We start from the raw sequence: 23560 nt of genomic DNA, 5'->3' as shown, positions 1-23560 counted from the left end.
TGGCAATTACAGATCAGTAAGTGTTATGTCTGTGATCAGCAAGGTTTTGGAAAGAATTCTGAGGAATAGGATTTATGACTATTTGGAAAAGCATAGCGTGAGGCAGTCAGCATTGACTTTGTGAGGGGCAGGTCATAACTCACAAATTTTATTGAGTTCTTTTGAGGAGGTGACAAGACAGGTTGATGAAGGTCGAGCAGTGGATGTGGTGTATATGGGCTTCAGCAAGGCATTTGATAAGGTTCCCCTCCTCCGCCTCCGCCGTCCCCAATTCCTCTGCCTCCGCCACAAAATGCTATCCCATATTTCCAATTCCTCTACCTCCGCCGTATCTGCTCCCAGGAGGACGAGTTCCACCACAGAACACACCAGATGTCCTCCTTCTTTAAAGACTGTAATTTCCCTTCCCACGTGGTTGAAGATGCCCTCCAACGCATCTCATCCACACCCCTCCAACCCCAACAAGGACAGAACCCCCTTGGTCCTCACCTTCCAACCCACCAACCTCCGCACAAACTGTATCATCCGCTGATATTTCCGCCACTTACAAATGGACCCCACCACCAGGGATATAGTTCCCTCCCCACTGCTTTCCGCTTTCCGCGAATACCGTTCTCTCTGTGACTACCTGTTCAGGTCCACGCCCCCCTACAACCCACTCTCCCCTATTGGCACCTTCCCCTGCTACCGCAGGAATTGCAAAACCTGCGCCCACACCTCTCCCCTCACCTACATCCAAGGCTCCAAATTGAGGGATACAAGGTAATGAGAGACATGGATAAATTCAATAGCCAGAGACTTTTCCCCAGGGCAGGATTGACTGGCACGAGGGGAAATTGCAAGAATATGTTTTCATGTTTCAAACTACTTGATTATTTTTGCATGTGTCCCTTTTGACCCTTGTTTCACATGATTTTCAAAACAAATAACACACTTTAGAGTTTTAAGATATCAGGAGAAAGGTAAAGAGGGGACGTCAGAGGAAGGTTCTTTACGCAGAGAGCTGTGAATGCATGGAATGCGTTGCCAGCAGTGGTTGTAGAAGCAGAGTCATTAGGGACATTTAAATGACTGCTGGACATTCACATGGATAGCAGTGAATTGAGGTGTGTATAGGTTAAGTTATTTTATTTCACATTAGGATTAAGCCTCGATACACCATCGTGGGCCAAAGGGCCTGTTCTGTGCTAGTGAAACTGAACAGGTCAAGCTGCAACTAACGGTTCACTAATGTCCTTTAGGGAAGAAAACTGCCATCTTTACCTGGTCTGGCCTACATGTGACTCCAGACCCACAACAATGTGGTTGACTCTTAACTGCCCTCTGTGCAACTGGGGATGGGCAGTAAATGTTGTCTAGCAAGTGATGCCTTCATCCTGTGAATGAATAAAGAATAAAGATCTGTCGAGAGAAAGCAGAATTAACGTTTTGGATCCCGTGACTCTTCCTCAGACCCTACTCTGAGAGGTTAGTAACAGAATTAACTGCACCAACAGACTGAATGCAGCTAAAACACTAATAGATTCAGCTCAGGGAGTCCTGTGTTTGAGATGACAGAATATAGGTGGGAAACAAACTCTAAAGTGTGTTATTTGTTTTGAAAGTCATGTGAAACAAGGGTCAAAAGGGACACATGCAAAAATAATCAAGTGGTTTGAAACATGAAAACATATTCTTGCAATTTGTTTTACTGAACATTCATACTTTTCCAAATAGCTGTGCGCTTTATTACATTAAGAGATAAATTTGGGTGGATAGGTCTGATCACACCTTGGAAGATTTTTGGGTTGAAGGCAAAAAGACTAAATATTTGAAAAACTGACTTATAAATGATTCAGTTTCTCTGAACTCACCAGTATCTTCCTAATGTTTCACAACTGACCTCATTTAATGCATCTATTTTGTATGTTCTATCATGTGTGACCATTCTTGATGTTTTGCTTGTACGTAGTATATCTTTATTTTACTGTATTTTTTAAAAACCATGACATATTCTAAATTAAAAGAAGTGGCAGGTCAATCACACTGGGACAAATTCCTGCATATTTTTCTGGCCAGCTTCAAACAGCACTGTTAACCTGGAGTTAATGTCGAATGAAGCAGAAGAGGAAGAGAACAACAAAAACAAATTAATATGACTAATGTCTTTCATTAAATTACACATCCTAAATTTCTGGGATTAATGTACAAACCAGTATAGGCATTGGATAATGCACAAGACTATTGATACCCATAATAGCATTTGTTATGTTATGTTACAGCTCAGTTGGTTGGACAGCAGGTTTGTGAAATAGTGATGCTAACAGTGTGAATTCAATTCGTACTCTGGCTGAAGTTACCCTGAAGGACTCCCCTTTCCAACCTCTCCCATAGTCTGAGGCATGGTGACCCACTAGATAAATCACCCCTAGTTCTGTCTCTTTCTCTTTTTAATGAGAGAGCAGACCGATGGTCTGGTTTGAGTTTGATGACTTTACTGTTTTGCACGAAGTTGTGGAAATGACATCAGTATTTGCTCCAAGATGTTGTCAGTGATATGTATGTACTGGAGACCATACTGGTGAGGAGCTTAGTGCACAGATATTGCATTGCCGCCAGAAGTATGTGGAGTCGGCTGATCATATAGACAATTGATGGGAAGATGCAATCCCAGTCCCCAAACAAAAATTAACAAAATAAAAGTAATATTAGTTAATTGTTGTTTGATTGTTCAGATTTGCACCGACTATAACTGCAACCTCACAGTTTGAGGAGGACTGCATTGGCAGTAATTGCGAAGGTGACCATGTCAATAAACTTCTACAGGTCTGGAACTGCAGATGTTTCCACAGTCTCACAATATGGCATGAACTGCTGCATAAGAGAGGTGACTGAGGTTTTCGATTTACTGACAGCTGACTGCATTTCATTCAATTCAGATAGAGAGGGACAAACACTGTAATTCCATTGCTGTGTCTAGAATACTGGGTTGCCCATTGCTCAGAGTGCCATAGACTCAGATTAGATTACTTACAGTGTGGAAATAGGCCCTTCGGCCCAACAAATCCACACCGACCCGCCGAAGCGCAACCCACCCATACCCCTACATTTACCCCTTACCTAACACTACGGGCAATTTAGCATGGCCAATTCACCTGACCTGCACATCTTTGGACTGTGGGAGGAAACCGGAGCACCCGGAGGAAACACACGCAGACACGGGGAGAACGTGCAAACTCCACACAGTCAGTCGCCTGAGGCGGGAATTGAACCCGGGTCTCTGGCGCTGTGAGGCAACAGTGCTAACCACTGTGCCACCGTGCCGCCCACCACACTCAACTATTCTCATTCACACCCACGTTTATCACACCTCATATTTATCTGCTATAAACATGAGGTCACCCAAAGCTCTGCTACCAATTTCCTGCTGCCTTTCACCAGCTGTCTTCATGCTCACTAATCTAATCTGTCTCCCAGTCAAACAATGTCCCAGTTTTAAAATCCACACCTTTCAAATGTTCCCATGGCCTAACCCCTTCTTACCTGTAACTTCCTCCAGCGCTACAACCCTCTGAAATTTCCACTCTCATTAAATCCAGGCCTCTTTTGTTATCCCTGAGTTTAATTGCTTCAAATTTGGTGGCCCTTCCTCCAGTTGCTTAGGCCCTAAGCTGCAGAATTCTCTCCGACACATCTCCCTTTCTCTATCTCACATTTTTCCCTAACATGGTGCTTCGAACCTCACTGACTAAACCTTTGGTCACCTGCCCTAATATTTCGCTCTGTGGTTTCGTGACATGTTTCGTTTTGGAATACCTCAGTAAAATGCCTCGGAGGTTGAATTAAGAACTATAAGATATGATGTGGAGGTGCCAGTGTTGGACTGGGGTGGACAAAGTCACATGACACTAGGTTATAATTCAACAGGTTTATTTGAAATCACAAGCTTTTGAAGCACTGCTCCTTCACCAGGTGAAGTGACTTCACCTGACAATGGATCAGCGCTCCGAAAGCTTGTGATTTTAAATCAAGCTGTTGGACTAGAACCTGGTGCCATGTGATTTCTAACTATAATATAGTTTTGAATAAATCAGTAAGGACTTCAGATGAAGCATCTTTATCCATGACTGGTTACATTATGGAACTTGTCACCATATGCTGAAGTTGCGGAACAGTAATGTATCTCAGTGGAAGTTGGCAAACTGATGAGGATGGTACAAGTGAAGGTGTATTCAGATGTGTTTAGATGAATGGGTGGAAGGAGGATTTAATGGAGCAAAAACATTGGCATAAGATAGACCTGCTGGTCCGAATAGTCTGTTTCTCTGTCGTAAGTATTATATAATTCTGTGCTTCTTTAAATTCCAATGCATGTTATCATTTGAGGTTATGAGAGGTTGCATTTATTTTTGTGTAAGAACAATACCAGAAAAAGGTGTAGACTCAGAGACAACCTATTGCCTTTCCTCTCACCTGGCGACTCTGACATGGATAATATTTTGTTAGTTTCCATATATTGATTGGTGATGCACAAGGTCTTTTAATATTTTCTAACTAATCTGTTCAGTGATATTGCACACCTCTGGAGCAGGTGGGACTTGAACCCGGGCCTCCTACATTAGATTTAGGAACACTAATATTGCACGCGAGAGCCTTCCACAAGACATTTCACAACCCCTAAATTGATTTAGATTCGAAGGTTTCCAATTAATGAAGTTTTCAATTAGGTGCAGCTGGCATTGTTACCAATCCAATGATATTTTAGGTACCTCTGCTTTTCACCCCTTCTCTCACACTATGCTTCCCTGTTGTAATGCTAAGGAAGTGCCCAATTCATATTCATGTAGCCTTGGTACCGAATGGAAAATGCACTCATAATATAAATGCAAGTGATCTGACTTCACATTCATTAAACAAAAAAAACAAATAACTGTGGATGCTGGAAATCAGAAACAAGAAACAGAAATTGCTGGCAAAACTCAGCAGATCTGGCAGTATCTGTGGAGAGGAAGCACAGAGGGATCATTGGACCCAAAATTTTAATATGGCTTTCTTTCCACAGAGGCTGCCAAACCCAGGGTCATACAGCACGAAAATAGACCCTTCAGTCCAACTCATCCATGCTGACCAGACATCTGATCTCATCCCATTTGCCAGCATATGGCCCGTTTAAATTCTTCCTATTCATATACCCATCCAGATGCCTTTTAAATGTCATAATTGTACCCACCTCTACCAGTCCCTCTGGCAGCTTGTTCCACACACACACCACCCTTTGTGTGAAATAATTACCTCCCAGGTCCTTTTTAAATCTATCCCCTCTCACCTTCAACCTATATCGTCTAGTTTTGGACTCCCCTACACGAAGAAAAAGACCTTGGCTACTCACCCTATCCATGCCTCTCACGATTTTATAAACCTCATTCTCCAATGCTCCAGGGAAGAAACCCCAGCCTATTCAATCTCTCCCTATAGCTCAAACATCCTTCCTAAAGAAGGGCAACCAGAACTGTATACAGTGTTCCAAAAGTGGCCTCACCGTTGTACAGCCACAACATGACACCACAATCCTATACTCAATGTTGTGATCAATGAAGCAAGCGTGCCAAGTGCCTTCACCACCCTGTCTACACTTTAAAGCAACTATGCATCCGTAACCCTAGGACTCTTTATTCAGAAATACTCCCCGGCGCCCTACTTACTGCATAAGTTCTGCCCTGATTTGCCCTACCAAAATGAAACACTTCACATTTATCTAAATTAAACTCCACCTGCCAATCCTTGACCCACTGGCCCATCTGATTAAGGTCTAATTGTACTCTGAGATAATAATCTTCACTGTCCACTACACCACCTATTTTGGTATCATCCACAAACTTACCAACCATACCTGTAGTCACATTCAAATCATTTATATAAATGACGAAAAGCAGTGGCCCCAGCACCGTTCCTTGTGGCAAACATTGGTCACAGGTCTCCAGTTTGAAAAACACCTCTCCACCACAACCCTCTGTCTCCTACCTTCAAGCTAATTTTGTATTCAATTGGCTAGCGCCATCTGGACCCCATGTGATCTGACCTTACTAACCAGACTACCATGCAGAACCTTGTTGAACACTTTACTGGAGTCGCTGAGTCCATGCTGAATTTTGTCAGCAATTTCTGTTTCTGTTTCCTATCCATTTAGGTCAGTTCATTTGTGGAGCCAAACACAGTACCTGCTCAGCCCTAACCTATAAGTGATGTCTTGGGATACATAGATTATGGACAGAAAAATGGAGGATGAGTTGCACCTGGTAGAATTCCCAGCCTCTGACCTGCTGCCCCAGCCACTGTAATTATATGGATGATCAGTTAAGTTTCTGGTCAATGGTAACCCTCAAGATGTTTGTTTAAGAAAGTTTGTAAGGAGAACTATAGACCTGTAAGTCTGACTTCGGTTGTCAGAGGTGATGATAAAGGACAGGATTTATGGACATTTAGAGAAGCAAGAATTGAATAGGAATAGTTAGTGTGGTTTTGTGTAAGAAAATCGTGTCTCATGAACTTGATTAAGTTTTTTGAGGAAGTTCTGAAAAGTTTGATGAAGGCAGAGCAGTAGACATTGTGTACTTGGACTTTAGTAAAGACTTTGACAAGGTTCCACATGGTAGACTAACTAGTAAAGTTGGGTCACATGGGATTCAGGGTGAGCTTGCCAATTGGATCCATAATTGGTTTAATGGCAGGAGACAGAGAGTGGTGGTGGAGAGTTGCTCTTCGGATTGGAGCTCTGTCACCAGCAGTGTTCCACAGGGATTGGTTCTGGGTCCTCTTTTGTTTCTCATATATATAAATGATTTGGATAAGAATATAGAAGGCATGGTTAGTAAGTTTGCAGATGACACCAAAATTGGTGGCATTGTGGAGAGTGAAGGTTTTCTAAGTTTACAAAGGGATCTTGATCAAATGGGTCATAGGCTGAAAAATGGCAGATGGAGTTCAATCTGGATAAACATGAGGTACTGCATTTTGGTATAACAAGCAAGGGCAGGATTTACAAAATTAATGATAGGGCCTTGGGTACTGTTATAGAACAGACGGACCCAAGGGTTCAGGTACATAATTCTTTAAAGTTTGTGTCACGTATAGACAGGATGGTTAAAAAACGACATTTGGCATATTTGCATTCATTGCTCAGCCTTTTCGGGACATTGTGTTGAGGTTGTAGAGGGCATTGATGAGGCCCCTTCCAGAGTATTGTGTCCAGTTCTGTTCACCCAGCTATAGGAAGGATATTATCAAGCTGGAGTGGGTTCAGAAGAGATTTACCAGGATGGGTATGGAAGTTTTGAGTTATAAAGAAAGATTGGATAGGTTGGGACTTTTTTCACTAGAGTTTAGGAGATCAAAAGATGACCTGAAAAAAATTCATAAAATAATATGAGGTATAGATGGAGTTGATGGTAGTTGTCTTTTCCCTAGGGTGGGGAATTTCAAGACTAGAGTGAGAGGAGAGAGTTTTAAAAAGTCATACAAGGCAAAATATTTACACAAAAGGTGGTTTGCTTGTGGAATGAACTTCCTGAGGAAAGGGTGGATGCAGGTTCAATTACAAAGTTGAAAAGACATTTGGATAGATACATGAATTGGAAAGGTTTGAATGGATATGGGCCAAGAGTTGGCAGGTGGAACTTGTTTAGTTTAGGATTATGTTTGATATGGACTAGTTGACCAAAAGGTCAGTTTCCATGCTGTATGACTCTATGAATATGACTGTATGTTGATGCTGAGGAATTCAGTGCTGTCAATTATATTAATGAGAAGGGCAGATTGCTACATTATTGAAGATGATTGTTGCCTGTAACTTGTGTGGACAGAATGTTACTTCTTCTTCATCAGTGCAAACCTGAATCTTGCTGGATATGGATTGTTCAGAGGTTTGGTGGTTGTTAATAGTGACACTATGTGATCACCAGTAGTTAAACTTATGATGGAGGAAACATTGAAGAAGTGGCTGAAGATGGTGCCCCTAGTACACAATCCTATATAACTCCTGTTGCGATGTTTGCAGTTTGAAATATTTGGTGGCCAGCAGTCACATATTCCTTTATGCTAGGTGTGACAGTAACCAAAGAATAATTTTATATTGCCTCTCATTGACTCCAGTATTGGTAGGGCTGCTTCAGGTCACACTGAAACAAATGCTAACTCAAATGCAATGGTAATCTCTCGCCTCACTTAAGCAGGCAGTGTTGTATTAACCTCCTGTCATATATGGTGCTTGATATTCTATTCTCTGGGAATCAATAAATATTATTGGGAAAGCCTAAAGGGTGATCTCACTGATACAACTAATTATATATGAAGCCCAGGATGAACATCCACTCCATTCTACTAAAAAAAAGGCTATATTTATGGGTATGTAAAAACAGTCCTCCCAGTACCTCCATCAATCTCAACATACTGGCAGATATTCAATAATGAAAAACATCACAAGCAAATGGCACCACAGTCCCTTTCCTTTCCTCATGTATCCTTCACACCAGGCACCACTGGAGAGTGAGCTCTTGCCTAGGTCTAGCACAGTGAAACCAACAGCTACTTTCTAATCGAACCCCTCTTCATGAGTGTTGTTTGGAGCAGGTGCAACATGAACCAAGGCTATCTGGCTCCTAGGTAAGGACACTACTACTGCACTGTAAGAGCCCTTTTGAAGCCAACTGCTATGCTTTTTATAATTAATTCAAGAGAGGTCAGCATTTAATGAGGGTGACCCACCATGACTAGATTCATGATGAATTATGTATGGAATGACCAAATACAACTGGAGAAAAATGTACGAGAAAGTTAACAATGTATACTTCATTTTTTAAATTACTGGAATTGATGGAATTGATTTTTCGCACATCACACATTCCGATGGAATCTTCAGGATAACACTCAAAGTGTCTTTTTGATTTAAAAAGAACTGCAAAAGCAGTAACAATTACAATAACTTTTTAAAAGATATTTTTCCTTCTTCCATAGACCTGTGTGATGCATTGCCTCAGTGGATATCATATGTTGAATTCAGTTTTACACTTAGGGTGTAAGAATGCTAATGACAATTCATTCTATTTCCTAATCTTTGAATATTTTTTGACTCCAGAAACACTGTTAATGACGTTTATTGACAATATGACATCTTACTGATGTCATCCCAAAACTCTTATCACATCACATTAGGAAAATACTTAGGCTCCACATAGCTTTGAATTTACATTGTTACACCATTAAAAAAAAGAAATAGCAACTGAAGATGAGGCATAAAAATGACCTTTGGTATTTAATCTAACAATCACATTGAACACTCTTGCTTTTAAATATTGAAGTGGCCTGGTGGCAGCAGTTTTGAATCCTGAAGGCATGTAATTGTGTGTTGGTGTCAACTAATGCAAGCTGTTAAGGACAATCTTAGCATTTGGTTTTCCAACTCTGAGATGGATTACCAGCTCCTGCTACACTATCACAGGAGAATGGCGGAATAGACTCTGCAAAGGATTTTACATCGCACCAAAATGGACCCTTATTATGGTCATAGAAAATCTTAATGAATACTCAGATCATCAAAATGTAGAGTTGATTAAAAGCAGAGATGAAGCAGTGAATAAAGCATTGAAAAAAAACACTTCATATTGGGAATTCAAGTAGTTATTTACTGGGAATATTGAAACATTGGCCAATGATGTTAATGTAATGTTGTTCACATCCAGAAGAGAATGATCATTGAGCTTTGTTTAATGATATTGGTATCACGCAAAACCTTGCTGCAGTATACTGAAGAAAATACGCATGCTCACAAGCTGTTCTGGTGTGTAATATTGCAAGTGTGTGTCATTAACCCTTTGAAATCTATAATTTGCATAAACAGAACAAATTTAATTTAAACTTAATCACCAGATGTTGGTTACATGTAGAGACATGAATCTTTGCTATTTTAAGGTAACTAAAGGAACAGATTAATGCTGAATACAGTGTGTTATATTCAGATCTGTAGTCAACTTAAAACTGTTTAAACTGTTTTTGTGGGAGAAAAAAAACATTCAACTGTTGTCCGTTGTTACCACAGTCCTGATTGTCTAGTTTTCAAAGAAACTGTCTAAATTTAAAAGTTCATTTAAAAAGAGTAAACAGAAAATGTGTACGGTTAGCCAATAAATTACTTCCAATTGGCAGAGCAGATTTAGTGCATTCATGCAACATCCCTTTGTCCTTTTTTAATGTCAATTTTAATCATTTTGTCTTAAATGAGTTAGCATAGTCATTGAAGCAATTGACAAAAGAATATCAAATGAATACCAAAGTGTTTAGTATTACTAAGAGTAATTTTTATCCTAATGTCTGAAGCATGAAGTGATTCCTTAAAAAGAAAAATGAGAAATTTAACCTGATCAAAGTGAAAGAAAAAAGCATTGAGTGTAAGTTGTGAACTCTGAAGTGTTACACTTCAAGTGAAGCATATTCCAGGGATAGAATTTAAGTTTGTTCTTAAGGCTGTAGGAGCAAATCCTTGTTTGATTTTGCAACCTTTGAATTAATATTGCCCAATGTTGAATTGCTATTCCACAGCACTATTTAAGGTGGGAAAATCCTGGTTAAAAATAAAATAGTTCTGAGGTGACTGTAACAATGTGTAGCCCCTTCTATTACTCTGGTATTTTCCAGACAACAAAATGGTGCTGGAAATTTGTTTGCACCGTCCGTACTGAGTCGAGTGACTGTATTTACTGTGTTTTCCATGAAAGCGTACCACAAAGAGCCATTGAGGTAGATTTTCAACTTGCCACCTAGTCAGTAAACTGGGATTGCGGATCAGCCGCCCATTATAGAAACTGCCCTATTCTCATTTCTATTGATTTCAATAGAAGCAAGTGGTTTCTATGAAGGGCAATCAATCCACAAAACTAGAAAATAAAATCTTGCTCATTGTAGTTACTTTACTTTTTACATCACAGCATATGAAACATACTAGCACTCTTCCAACTGTAACTTAGGAGTCCAACATAGTCATATTCAATTGGTACTGTCACAAAGCTGGTCCCTTTTTCTAAAAGCTGTTTCTTTTCTCAAGGATAGTGTCCTTGAATTTTTTTAGAGGGGTCGTAAATGGGCCAGGCTCCAATTAGACCAGTCTTTTACAGAGATGAAAGGATTTTGAGAGGCCTTTTGTTTTTCAGTAAACAGATTAGCTTCAGGCCAAAGTGGTCATGTTTTAGAAGTGACCTATATAATGAAAGTGAGTGGTTAGCTCTCTAGCTTTTTTTTTAACTGGCCTGGACTGCACAAGGCTGTAGTTGAATTTTGCCAGACATATCATACATGTCAGCTAATTGGAAAACCACGGGCAATAATAAAACTTGCATCTTTAAAATCTATTCCAGCATTTGAGGAACCTTTCACAAGAGTCTTGACTGATTGCATAGGTCTGCTACCTCAAACAAAAAGTGGGAATAAATATTTATTAACAATAATGGATGTGTCAACAAGATTTCCAGAGGCAATCCCATTATGCATTATCACAGCAAAAAGAGTTGTAGAAGAATCACTTAAATGTTTTACTAGATATGGACGACCAATAGAGATCCAGTCAGATCAAGGTTCAAACTTTGCATCCAACCTATTCAATGAGGTTTGGATAACTTGGGAATAAAGCAATTCAAACCTACTGCATACTATGCTGAATTGCAGAGACCGATGGAGAAATGTCATCAAACATTAAAGACCATGTTGAGGGCTTATAGTCAGGACTATCCAGATGATTGAAATTTGTACTTTTTGCGATCAGAGATGGTCTGAATGAATCGACCAAATTCAGTCCATTTGAATTAATTTTTGGCCATAATGTAAGAGAGCTGTTAAAATTGATTAAGGAGAAATTATTAAGTCAGAATTCAGAGACCACCCATTTGGACTATGTGTCAAATTTTAGAGAACAATTAAACAGAGCTGGAGAGTTGGCTAGACAGTATTTGAAAGCATACAATGAAACAAGAAGTGGAAAAAAAATCATAAATTCGCAATTTTGCAACTGGGGATAAGGTATTGGTGTTACTTCCAATGAGAGGTGAACCTTTAAAAGCCAGGTCTAGTGCACCTGATCAAATTGAGAGGAAATTGAGTGAGGTGATAAAGATTCCAGACAGGAAGAAATCTCACAGTGTGTGTCATGTGAATATGCTCAAAAAGTATTTTGATAGGGAAGGAAAGTAAGAGGAGGTGTCCATGATTACAGCACAGAAGGAAGAACCATATTCAGAGGAACCTAGAAATCTCACAGTGTGTGTCATGTGAATATGCTCAAAAAGTATTTTGATAGGGAAGGAAAGTAAGAGGTGTCCATGATTACAGCACAGAAGGAAGAACCATATTCAGAGGAACCTGAATTAGACATTCCTCAAATCAAATTGGACATTGAGGAAGTTCCCAAAAATTGGGATAGATTACTGAGCTACCTTCCACAAGAAAATCAAAATGACCTGAAAGAGTTATTGCTATTACATGGGGAGATATATGGAAATAAACTGGGAAGTACTAACCTAATTGTGCATGATGTCGAGATGTTGTTCTGATTAAGCAACATCCTTATTGGCATAACCCTCTAAAATTGGCACAGGTTCAGAAAAAGATAGAGTGCATGCTGCAAGATGGCATAATTGAAGTGAGTTACGGTGACTGAGCTCACCCATAGTCATGGTGCCAAAGTCAATGCCATTACAAAGACTGATGCATATCTAATTCCACAGTTGAAGGACTGTGTCGAAAAAGTGGGACAAGCAACTTACATTTCTCAGTTGGCTTTGTTACTGGGGAATTTCCCATACTGTCGACGCAAAAAGCAGTACTACGGTTCCTTGGATTGAGTGGATTTTACCGAAAGTTTGTGCCGAACATTAGCAGTATGGCTGCTCCACTCACCAAATTACTAAAAAAGAGCAAGAAATTTCAGTGGACAGAGGACTGTCAAAAGGCATTTTTTAACCACTGTGTTAACCACTGCTCCAGTATTAGCCATACCAGATTACATGAAGCCTTTCAAGGTTGTTATCGATGCCAGTGATGTGGGTGTGGGTATGGGTGTGGGTGCGGTGCTCCTGCAGGAGGATGACGAGGGAATAGAAAGACACATCAGGTATTTTTCCATGGAGTTGAACATTCATTAACAGAAATATTCAACCGTGGAGAACGAGACTTTAAGCTTGGTGTTGACATTACAACATTTCAGTGTTTATATTACCAGCAATGCATCTGAGACAATCGGATACACTGATCACAACCCATTGACATTTGTGGACAAAATTAAGGACAAAAATGCCAGACTGTTTAGATGGAGCTCGTTGTTGCAGCCACTCAATTTGACAATTGTGCATGTGACAGGTCGCGAAAATGTGATTGCCGGTGTCGTCGAGGCTCATATGAGATACAAAGGCGTTCTGTGGCAGGTGTATCACGGCCTGAATTTGCATGTGGTTGTGCATGTTTGCACGTGTACAGTTAGTATAGTGTATATGTGTGTTTAGACTACTAACCGAGTTTTTGAAGGGTTTTAAAAATGACGCCATGTTTTGATATTGATGGTTCATCTTTTTTAAGGGGAGAGATGCCACAAAGCTGATCCCTTTTTACTAGATTAGAGTGGTGCAGGAAAAGCACAGCAGTTCAGGCAGCATCCAAGAAGCAGTAAAATCGATGTTTCGGGCAAAAGCTCTTCATCAGGATGATCCCTTTTTACTAAAAGCTGGTCCTTTTCTCAAGGATACTGTGCCCATGATTTTTTTTCAGAGGGGTCGCAAATGGGCCGGGCTCCAATTAGAATAGTTTGGTACAGAGATGAAAAGGATTTTGAGAGGCTTTTTGTTTATATATACACAGATGAGACTTCAGGCCTAAGTGGTCATGTTTTAGAAGTGACCTATACAATGAAAGGGGAGTGGTCAGCTCTCTAGCTGAACAGTTCCGTCCAGAACTAGTTAGGAGTTCAACAGTGAGCTGTGTGGAAACTCTGTCTCTCTCCTTCTTCCCTTCTAACTTCAACCTGTGAGCATTTGTTCCCTTTGTACTGTGTTTTAAAGGGGATTTGCTTATTGGGGCTGTTGTATATACTTGGAACAGCATAATTAAGTCTGGTTTGGACAGAGTGAGTTCTGTAGGGGTTCTTTATGTTTCATTGTGTAATTTTGTGAATTAACTTTTGTCTGTTTTAAAACCTGGTAGTCAACCTTGCTATCTTACTCCTGCTAATTTTCATTGTACATTTACTGAAACAAATTACAAAGTTATGCTCTGGGCTGCCTGCTTAAGAATGTTTAGAGTGGTCTGGCCTAGTCCATAACAATACCTAAGATGTAGATCAGTGCAAGATGTGCCAAAACACATTTGGCACAACTGGGAAGTATAAACCAAAAAAAAAACAACTATTTTGCATAGATACTAGTAAAGCCTAATTTGAACAAAAAGATATCTTGAACCATACTATTCAATGCCATCTCATCGTTTCTTGACTGCTATGTGGTGGAACTGTCCTATATTCAATAATACATTTGCTTATTGCTATTTGTTGAGTAATGTTACATTTGCACGTTCTACGTTACATTTGCTTCTTGCCCTGTGCTTAGTAATGTTTCATTTACTTATTGCACTTCCAGTAAAGTAACATTTTCATTAACTACCACAAAGTTTATATTTGCACATTCTATTAGACCAAATATAGTTGATTAGCACATCCTGAATATTGCATCAATTATTAGGAACTGAATCTAACAAATAAAGCTACAATTCTGAGTCTAATGTGCCTGTTATGTAACACATACACATTTAAAGTAAGGTTAAATAACTTTAATTTTAGTGAGAAATAGGTTTGTTAGGCTGTGCAAAGTTTAACATAAACCTCATGCTCAGTGATGCCTGGAATCAGAAAATTGTGACTGCATACTCCAGTTTAACACACCACTAAAAGCCAGGTAACGCCTTTATAATTGGTGTTGTACTTTGAATGAGAGGCTAAACTAATGTCTATTCTATCTTAGTGTTCTTCCAGTGTCCCCACTCAACTTTCTTTCCTCAACAAATAAAAGCAGATTAAGGGTTCACGCAGATTTGACTCTCTGCTGGATCCTGCAGTGCACAAAGATACATACACTTGTGTTTGCACATGTAATAAACATTGTATTGTGAAATAATTCTCTGTGTGTGTGTGTGTGAGAGAGAGAGAAAGAAGTGGGGAAAAACATGCCAGGAAATTGCAATTGTGGAAAGAATATGCTGGATTCTTCATATTCAGATTTAGTAGTGAGTTATAGAGCCATAGAGGTGTACAGCATGGCAGCAGAATCTTTGGTCCAACCCGTCCATTAAATAAAAAGACTATTTCAAGTGAGATTAGGAATATCTTTTCTGGCAAAGGTTCCCCAAACAAAGGTCCTAAAAGTGGATTTAAACTGACACAACTGTGGAAATCCAAATAGATCAATATTTGTTTATATCAATATGGATCATTCCCTGAAAAAAATGTAGCATCAAATTTTATGTTTATATTAATGATGTGTCATGGTTCTGGAATGATAGGCTAGTCAATTTTGTTTATTGAAACAATAGACTTGACTGTTTTTCATTCATTTCTGTGCTCATCATGCTAAGGTTAGCTGAGGAAAAAGAGCTCTTTGGGTCATCCAATGCCATCAGCCAATCCCAGATCAGGAACTGTCCAAACAAAATGCAATACCCAAAGTCAGAAGTGTTCCTCCTCATGCATCACTGTTAATATTTTCTCTGTTTCACATCAGCTGCCTGTGTACTAGGAGAAATATTGCAAAATTTGTATTCAGGCATGTTTTGTGCTGTCAACAACTCATTGAGAACTGAATTAATAAATATCATTGGACTTGAGATCCTTACCAAGTAACAGAGAGCAGGATTCCATTTAAACCAAAAGTATGGACCTGCAACAGTACCAGTAAATCCCTAGTTTGCCAAATTTTGTTTCTTTCTTATATACTGCTTATAGGCAATGTTACAAATAAATGTACCTGCTGATATTTACCATCCATTTGTACAAACGTAAACTGTTTTTTAACTTTTGCGATCAGGATTTATTGTGATTTAATCTTACACAGCAGTCAGTGAAGTGAAACAACAAAAAAAGTTTCGTTTCTTTCTTGAGTGTTTCATTGCCTTTGTAAAGACTGAATGTTCTTAGTAATGTTTTGTGTGGTTTTCTCATTTATATTTGTTTCTGCAAGTTCCTGAATAACAAGTATAATAAATTATTGAAACCTGTTGACTCTGCTGCTCGGCATAAAATGACATAGTTCAACTCATTCCATTAAACATCAAGATTCAATGACTATATTGAACTCTGGAGCTTAATTATCATGGCCTGATATTCTGTTCACATCCCTTTAAAAACATTACAGCTTGATCAACTTCACTGGCAATTAATGATTTTGTCTTGAATTGCAAACTGCCACAGATACTGTTTAGTAAAGCAGCTCCAGTTTCACTGAGAAGCTATAGAGCTTTAAATCTTTAACAACAAATACACTATATTCTCCACAATGCTCACTTCTATTTGAATCCAGTAGCCATCTCATTGGAACAAACGTTCAGTGAAGTTTTAAATTATTATGAGCAGTTATCTTGTGAAATTCCTTCAAAATCTCATATGAATTATTGCAAATATTGAAATTAAATCAAGGTATTGAGGTAGGTTCTAATGCAAAGGTGGAGGCCAACTTGTAAATATATTTGAGGGTCAATATTTTGAGCATAAGCTCTTCATCAGGCTCTACATTTCTGATGAAGAGGTTACTCGAAATGTCAACTCTCCTGCTCCTCGGATGCTGCCCAACTGGCTGTGCGTTTCCAGCACCACACTTACTCACTCTGATCTCCAGCATCTGCAGTCCTCGCTTTCTCCTAAATATATTTGAGGCCCTATTTTTACAGTTTGGTACACAAGTTGTCATAAGTCAACAGAATTTTGGCATGTGTTGACCATGTTTTAAAATGTAATGTTTTATGAAGCGTTCTCACAATTACAATATGCTGGGCATTATTTTAAAACCACAAGTACTTTTTGCCTGTGACATGGGGGTAATATGTGTAACTTTATTTTTCCAATAGTGGTAGAGCATGAATTTACTGTGCAACAGGTTTAAGGGTTGATATCAGACTTCCCCAAGTAGCCAAGCTGGCTAATATATCTGATGCTGTTAAGTGCAGAGTTTAAATAATTAATATTTAAATTATTTTGTCCTGTTGGTGATATCCCATCTTCAATTTACAGATTGAAGTAATCTTCCATGTTTGCGTTCCTTTGGTGTCATCTCTTGCTTTTGCTGCAATTTATTAGGTCTTTGACGATTCCTTCATCTGTTAAATAGTTCCACACCATGATCCCTCAAGGCATTTCTCCACCTGCACAGAAAAAACAGCTTGTTAGAAAGTACTGGCCTGCGTCACAAAATGGAATTAACAATCTCAGCTTCTGACTTTGACATCCCACAAAGTGTGGTACTCAGAAGCAGCAGAGTATAAAGCAAGGTGAACTGTAAATGTAGGAGAAAACAACAAAAATGCTGGCGATCACAGCAGGTTAGGCAGCCTCCATGAAAAGAGAGAGCAAGCTAACATTTCGAGTCTAGACCACTCTTCATCAGAGCTGTTCACTATGAAGCTCAATGTGGTAAAACATAGAAATTATTGATACCCGTTAAGTATGTCTATTTATTGAAAATGAAATGACCCTATTTCTTGATGTCAAATTCCTGCATGAACACAATACCAAAAAAGTGTTACCTCAGCAGCCTTATGAAGGTCATTGGACCAGAAATGCTAACACTGATTTCTCTCCATAGATGCTGATAGAGCTGCTAAGTGTTTCCTATAATTTTTGTTTTTGTGAGTGCTATGAACACCTTTGGCACTTCAGGATACAGTTCGCATGGTCAGATAAGTGTATTTGGGCAGCTGTTTTATTTTTGAAAGAATTTAAGTAGATTAAGTTGAAATAAACACGTCAATGTGATAGTTATTAATATATATGGAGGAAAGACTTGGTTAGTATCATGATTTTGTCAACCACTGGATGTCCCAAAATATTTTGTAGACAATAATGTGCTTTTTGATGTGAGATCACAATCATAATGGAAGCATGGGCAACCAATTTGCATGCAGTGAACTCCAACAATTAGCAATGCGATAATTATCAGATCAACTTGTTGACGGCAGGGTAAATATTGGCCAGGACAATGGGATAATCTTAGTAATAGTGCTAAGGGATCATTGTATCTACTCAAGTAACCAGCTGAGGCCAGAATGTAATGTCTCACCGAGGCAATGACACCACTGAAGGTGCAGCATTCAGTCAATACAACACTAGAGGGCTTTGCCTTTTTCACTAAAGCTTGGGACAGACTATAACAGTTAGGGAGTGAATGATTTGTGCCCACAAATCCAACCCCACCCACCCTTAAACAACAATCCAAAAGACATGTAGTCTGCCAGCACATCGACAAGAAACCTGTCTCACAGACACACAGCAGGGAAGGTGACCTAATCTGTTTGGGAGTGGGATTTCTGACATTCAGTTCAGAATATCCTATCCTTTGGGACAGTTTCACCAGTCCTGGCAGTGTAGAGTTTGGTAGAGGATGTATATGGGTCTACAATCACTCCAAAAGAAGGCCCAATGCGTCCTAGACCAAAGCATTGCCAAGGAGTGTGTGCCCACTTTAGAGAACAGTTGGTGCAAGGACAAAGGGAGAGAGATGCTATCTTTTTTGTTGGAGGTGGTGGGTTTCTCCCCACTGCACAAAAAACAACCTTCTATAATATCTTCAAAAGAAAAAAATGGGTCTCTCGCTCTTGTTTTCCTGCCCAAGCGAATGGTATGACGGTGCCAATGGATAACACATTGGGGTCAACTGAGCTTTTCACATGCTCAAATATAATTAGTTACTTGCATATGGTGGGCATGCTGCTGATTCTGACACTCATCCATTACGGGGCTGACCTCCCAATGAGACAGACAGAGCAGGGACTCACAAAATCAGCCTTGAACTCAGACAAAAGTGTGGTACCTGCTGGGCCAGGCTGTGGGCACCAATCCGAGTCACACCTCCCATCCAGCTTCCTTGTGGCAGGTAAGAGACTCTACAACTAGTTCTGTGTGGATCCAAAGGCTTTCGTGTTGGTGCCTAAAGGATTAAACAATGAGAAGGTTGCACAGCTCGGGTTCTGTTCCCTTGAATTCAGAAGGTCAGGGGTGATACAACTTTGGTATTTAAAATTCTGCAGGTATTTTGTGGGGTAGCAATAGAGAAGTATTTTCTTTTCGTAGGGAATTCCAGAACAAGGAAGCATTATGTGAAAAATGGAACAAGGAAATTTAGGGATGGAATTAGAAGCCCATTTTTAAAAGGTAATGGAAAACAAATATTCCCTCCCCGCAATGCTGCAGATGCTGAGTCAACTAGAAGTTTGTATCATCAAAGTTTCTTCTCAGATTTATCCTTCCTTTAACATCTTGCTATGCTGTCAGCTTCTATTTTAGACAATTGGTCAGTAATTTTGTGAATAGTAATCATTTATTTTTTATTCCCCCACATATTCTAAACTCAAAAAAAGTGGAGAGGAAAGCAAGACAAATCAAACACAAAGTGATCAATTTAAAAAGTCATTGAAAGAATGCAAGGAGCCATAACTATCACTCATCTCTCTCCACGACCGAAACACAATTGGTTTTGTATAGCTTGAGGGGAACCACCCCACACACATGGAGTAAGGTGGGGAGGCAGGCTTTCACGAACACCACAGCCAGTATAAAGACTGAATCAAGCTGTTGGCTTTTATTTTATAATCTAGTCATCCAGCCAATTGAGGTACCTGATCAAATTGATCCCACTAATCCAGGTACACAAAACTGGAGACATTTTGACAAATGAACCACAATAATATGAGACTATGAAATTCCTCAAGTGTTTTATTTCTTATCACACTATTTGATGTGCTGTTTCTGGCATTAAAGTTTATGGAACCATGGGGACATGCCCATTTAGCACAAGTGATCATTCTTTTACCTTTTGGGTTTCCCTTAGTTTTATTTGTTCAAGTATCCCATAGATCATAAAAATAATAGCAAAGCTGCAATTATTTATCATAATACAACGATCAAAAATCTGGGGCTTAAAGTGTTCTCTTCCAAATGAGAAAATGATGGTTTAAAAGTATTCACTTTTCCTGGTGCATGAGCACAATGCTACTGTGACGAAGCTGCTGGAATGCATGCACCATACACGTGAGGCAAAAAATTATCAGCAATGCCTTTCCCATTTTAATCATTGTTCTAGTTAGAAAATCACACAGAGGCACTTGTAGGAAAGCCAGCTCTGAAATCCATCATATTTATTCAGTTAGATGAGAAACCACTAGCAAAGAAATTCTGTCTTAAATGAAACATAAGATAATGGAATTTCCTGCTTCTGTACTTGCAAGTCCATGGGCTGAAACAGCCAGGTAATGAGAGGATAAGCAAAAAAGCCAACCAACTTTTTATTCTGCATCCACAATCCATATCATTAAACTGAACCTGGTTTTTACAAAGCACTTCATCAACACCCCTGAGAGACATAACAAAGAGCTTTTCATAGTTCGGGAGGTATTTTACATGACACCCCCACCCCCCTTCAAACCCTTCCTCCCCCCACCATGGCAAGCTGGAAAGTTGCAAGTTGACAGTGGAGGAGAGGTGGTGTGGTGGGGGAAACATAAAAGCAGTTAAGGTCATCCAGTCAAGTAGAGGTGGGCTCACTCCCTGACTTGCGAGCCAGAGGCTAGGGCCATCACCACTGATTAAAATCCTTTAAAAATCATAGTTGTTGTTAAGGACACCAAGGATTATAGTCATTTTTCAAGCACTAAACAAAACTGGCACAAATAACCAGTTCCGAGAAATGCAAATTCCTGCAGATATTGGATATCTGAAATAAAAACAGAAAGTCCTGGAGAATCTCTGCAGGTCCAACAGCAGCTGTGGAGACAGAAACAGAGCGAATCTTCTGAATCTAATATGACACTACGCTGGGACCGATCTGAAGACACTCTCCACAGGTGCTATCAGAGCTGCTGAATATACATTCTCTGAATAACAAAACTTTTCTTGGTGGTATTATATAGGTGAGAAATATCAAAAACAATAGCCCTGTTGTTTAAGTTCTGCCATAAAATCTTTTGTGTCCACTGATATGATAGGAACAGTTATACTGGAGCTTGGTTTAATGTCTCATCAGATCTCCACTACCTTCAACAGTCATTCCCTCCACAACTGAAGCATAGTGGCAGAAGTGTTGTAGCATTTACAAGATGCACTGCAGCAACTCACCAAGGTCCTCTAATGGCTCCTTTGAAACCCATGACCATTACTACTCAGAAGGACAAGGGTAGCCTGTACACGGGGGAACGAGCCTCTGCAAGCTCTAGTCCAAGCTACTCATCTTCCTGACTTGGAAATGTAATGTCATTCCTTCACGGTCGCTGGGTCAAAATCCTGGAACTCCCACACTATCAGCAATGTGGACGTCCTTACATCTCAAGAACTGCACCAGTTCAAGAAGGCAGCTCATCACCACCTTCGCCAATGGAATTAGGGATGGGCAATAAATATTGGCCCAGCCAGTGATATCCACATTCCCCAAATCATTTTTAAAAAAAAACTACATTTCAGAGAATACAGCACTCTATCAGTACTGGAGCATCAGTCAAATTATATATTTATGACCAGGAAGGGGATTGAATCCACAAATTTCTGACTCCGAGGCAAAAATGTTACCAACTGGTACGCAATTACATACAATCGTAACTCCTGGATTTTTTGTAAATTCGTTCGTGGGAAGTGGGCATCTCTGGCTGGCCAGCATTTATTGCCCGTCCCTAGCTGACCTTGAACTGAGAATATTTCAGAGGGCAATTGAGAGTCAACCACATTGTTATGGAGCTGGAGTCATGTGTAAGCCAGACTAAGTGTGAATGACAAATGTCCTTCCCTGAAGGGCATTACGGAACTAGATGGGTTTTTCCAACAGTCAGCAATGGCTTCATGGTGATCAGTAGATTCATTATTCCAAACTATTTTCCCTTTACAACTGAAATCAAAATTCCACGACGGGACTCGACGGGACTCAAACCCAGGCCCCCAGAACATTAGCTGAGTTTCTGGATTAATGGTCTAGCGATGATACCACTAGGCCTTCACCTCTGCTCAATTTCCAAACATTAGTTGAGAGATTTCATTATCATTTCTTGTTTGAGGAACAGTGTAAGGCAGAACATGAATTATCGTCAGTCCATGAAGGCCACTATTTGCCAACTTACACACTGCAGTGCACAAAGCAGCCTTAAGTCGAAGAAGATATTTGTGATTAAGTTCAATACTAGCTTTGAGCTATTTGACATAGTTATAGTTTGCTATTTATGTATATGAAGATGGAAAAAGCAGATTTTGAGAATTATGAATAGCAAAAATGTGAAAGAATTGAGGTTTTAGTTCCCTGTCTAATATTAAGTATTAACCAAAAATAGTCGGCTGTAAGGCATGGGGTTTCACCTGCAACCAAAAGCAGTTGCCCACCCCCACATGGTAATCTCCCTTTGACCTTCAGTTACCCCTATCAGGGGTTTCTAACAGATACAGTTGAAGTATAGAACAACGATAGTCCAAGAAATCTGAATCCATTTCTGACACATTTATATGGATGGTTGAGATTACTTCAATCTCAGTGGAGTCAAGCTTCAGATGGCTTGTGTTATTTTGGAACCAGGCATTGTCACAATTCTCAGCACTCCTCCAGTTTTACTTCATAATTCAACTGAGCAACTAGTTTTATTATGCAAAGTACATTCCAATTTATTAACACACTGGTTTAATTATATTCCTCACCGAGAAGAATATTTATATTTTGCTCCTGATCAATACTTCTCTAAAAACAAAACTTTAACTACGCAATCTTTCTATTCCAAACCTCTTATCAGAAATTGAAACAATTATTCTCAGTTCATTCTGAATGTTACATGTATGAACTGAAATTGAAATTCACCAACTACTTCTCATTTAAACTTAAAATAAACAAATGAGGCTGCTTTTACAAGTCCATGGAAAGAAATAAAGTCATCTGGGACATCTGAAGTGTCCATATGAATTCCCTCCTTCATTAAAGATGCAGTATGTCACAAATCAGGTGAAAGGTCATTAAATAATGCTTAATGGATTTCTAAATTGACGTACTCAGTGCCTTAGAAAAAGTGAAACAAAAAAGAAGTCTCGTCAAAGTAAGTCAAAACCAATTTGTTTGTTTGTCTCACTTTATAGTTATTACCTAGCATATGTTAGGCATTAACTATGAAATAAATTCATTAATAAATTACTCTATCCCAATCCAGACACAGCTATCTCTTTAAAAAAGTTAACACTACATAGATGGAAAAAATTGTTTTTTTTAATCTGATCTGTGAGCATGACATTCATTTGGAGACAATTTTTGCTATATCAGTCAGATGACAAAGTTAGAAA

At 39.4% G+C, this 23560-nt stretch overlaps 1 long non-coding RNA gene across 1 annotated transcript in view; it reads right to left on the bottom strand.

Moving 5' to 3' along the window:
- Window positions 1–16844: 16844 nt before the first annotated feature.
- Window positions 16845–23560, bottom strand: part of LOC122564460 — a 91901-nt gene continuing 85185 nt past the window's right edge. Inside the window, exons 3-4 of the long non-coding RNA XR_006315918.1 lie at window positions 19077–19193; window positions 16845–17412 (exon numbers count right to left, since the gene is read on the bottom strand). This is a non-coding gene — a long non-coding RNA (uncharacterized LOC122564460). The remainder of the gene's footprint in view (window positions 17413–19076; window positions 19194–23560) is intronic.

Source organism: Chiloscyllium plagiosum, chromosome 29 (assembly GCF_004010195.1).
Source record: "Chiloscyllium plagiosum isolate BGI_BamShark_2017 chromosome 29, ASM401019v2, whole genome shotgun sequence".
In the NCBI taxonomy this organism is placed as follows: domain Eukaryota; kingdom Metazoa; phylum Chordata; class Chondrichthyes; order Orectolobiformes; family Hemiscylliidae; genus Chiloscyllium; species Chiloscyllium plagiosum.
Note: the sequence above shows the minus strand (reverse complement) of the source record. Positions and strands in the feature narration are given on the sequence as shown.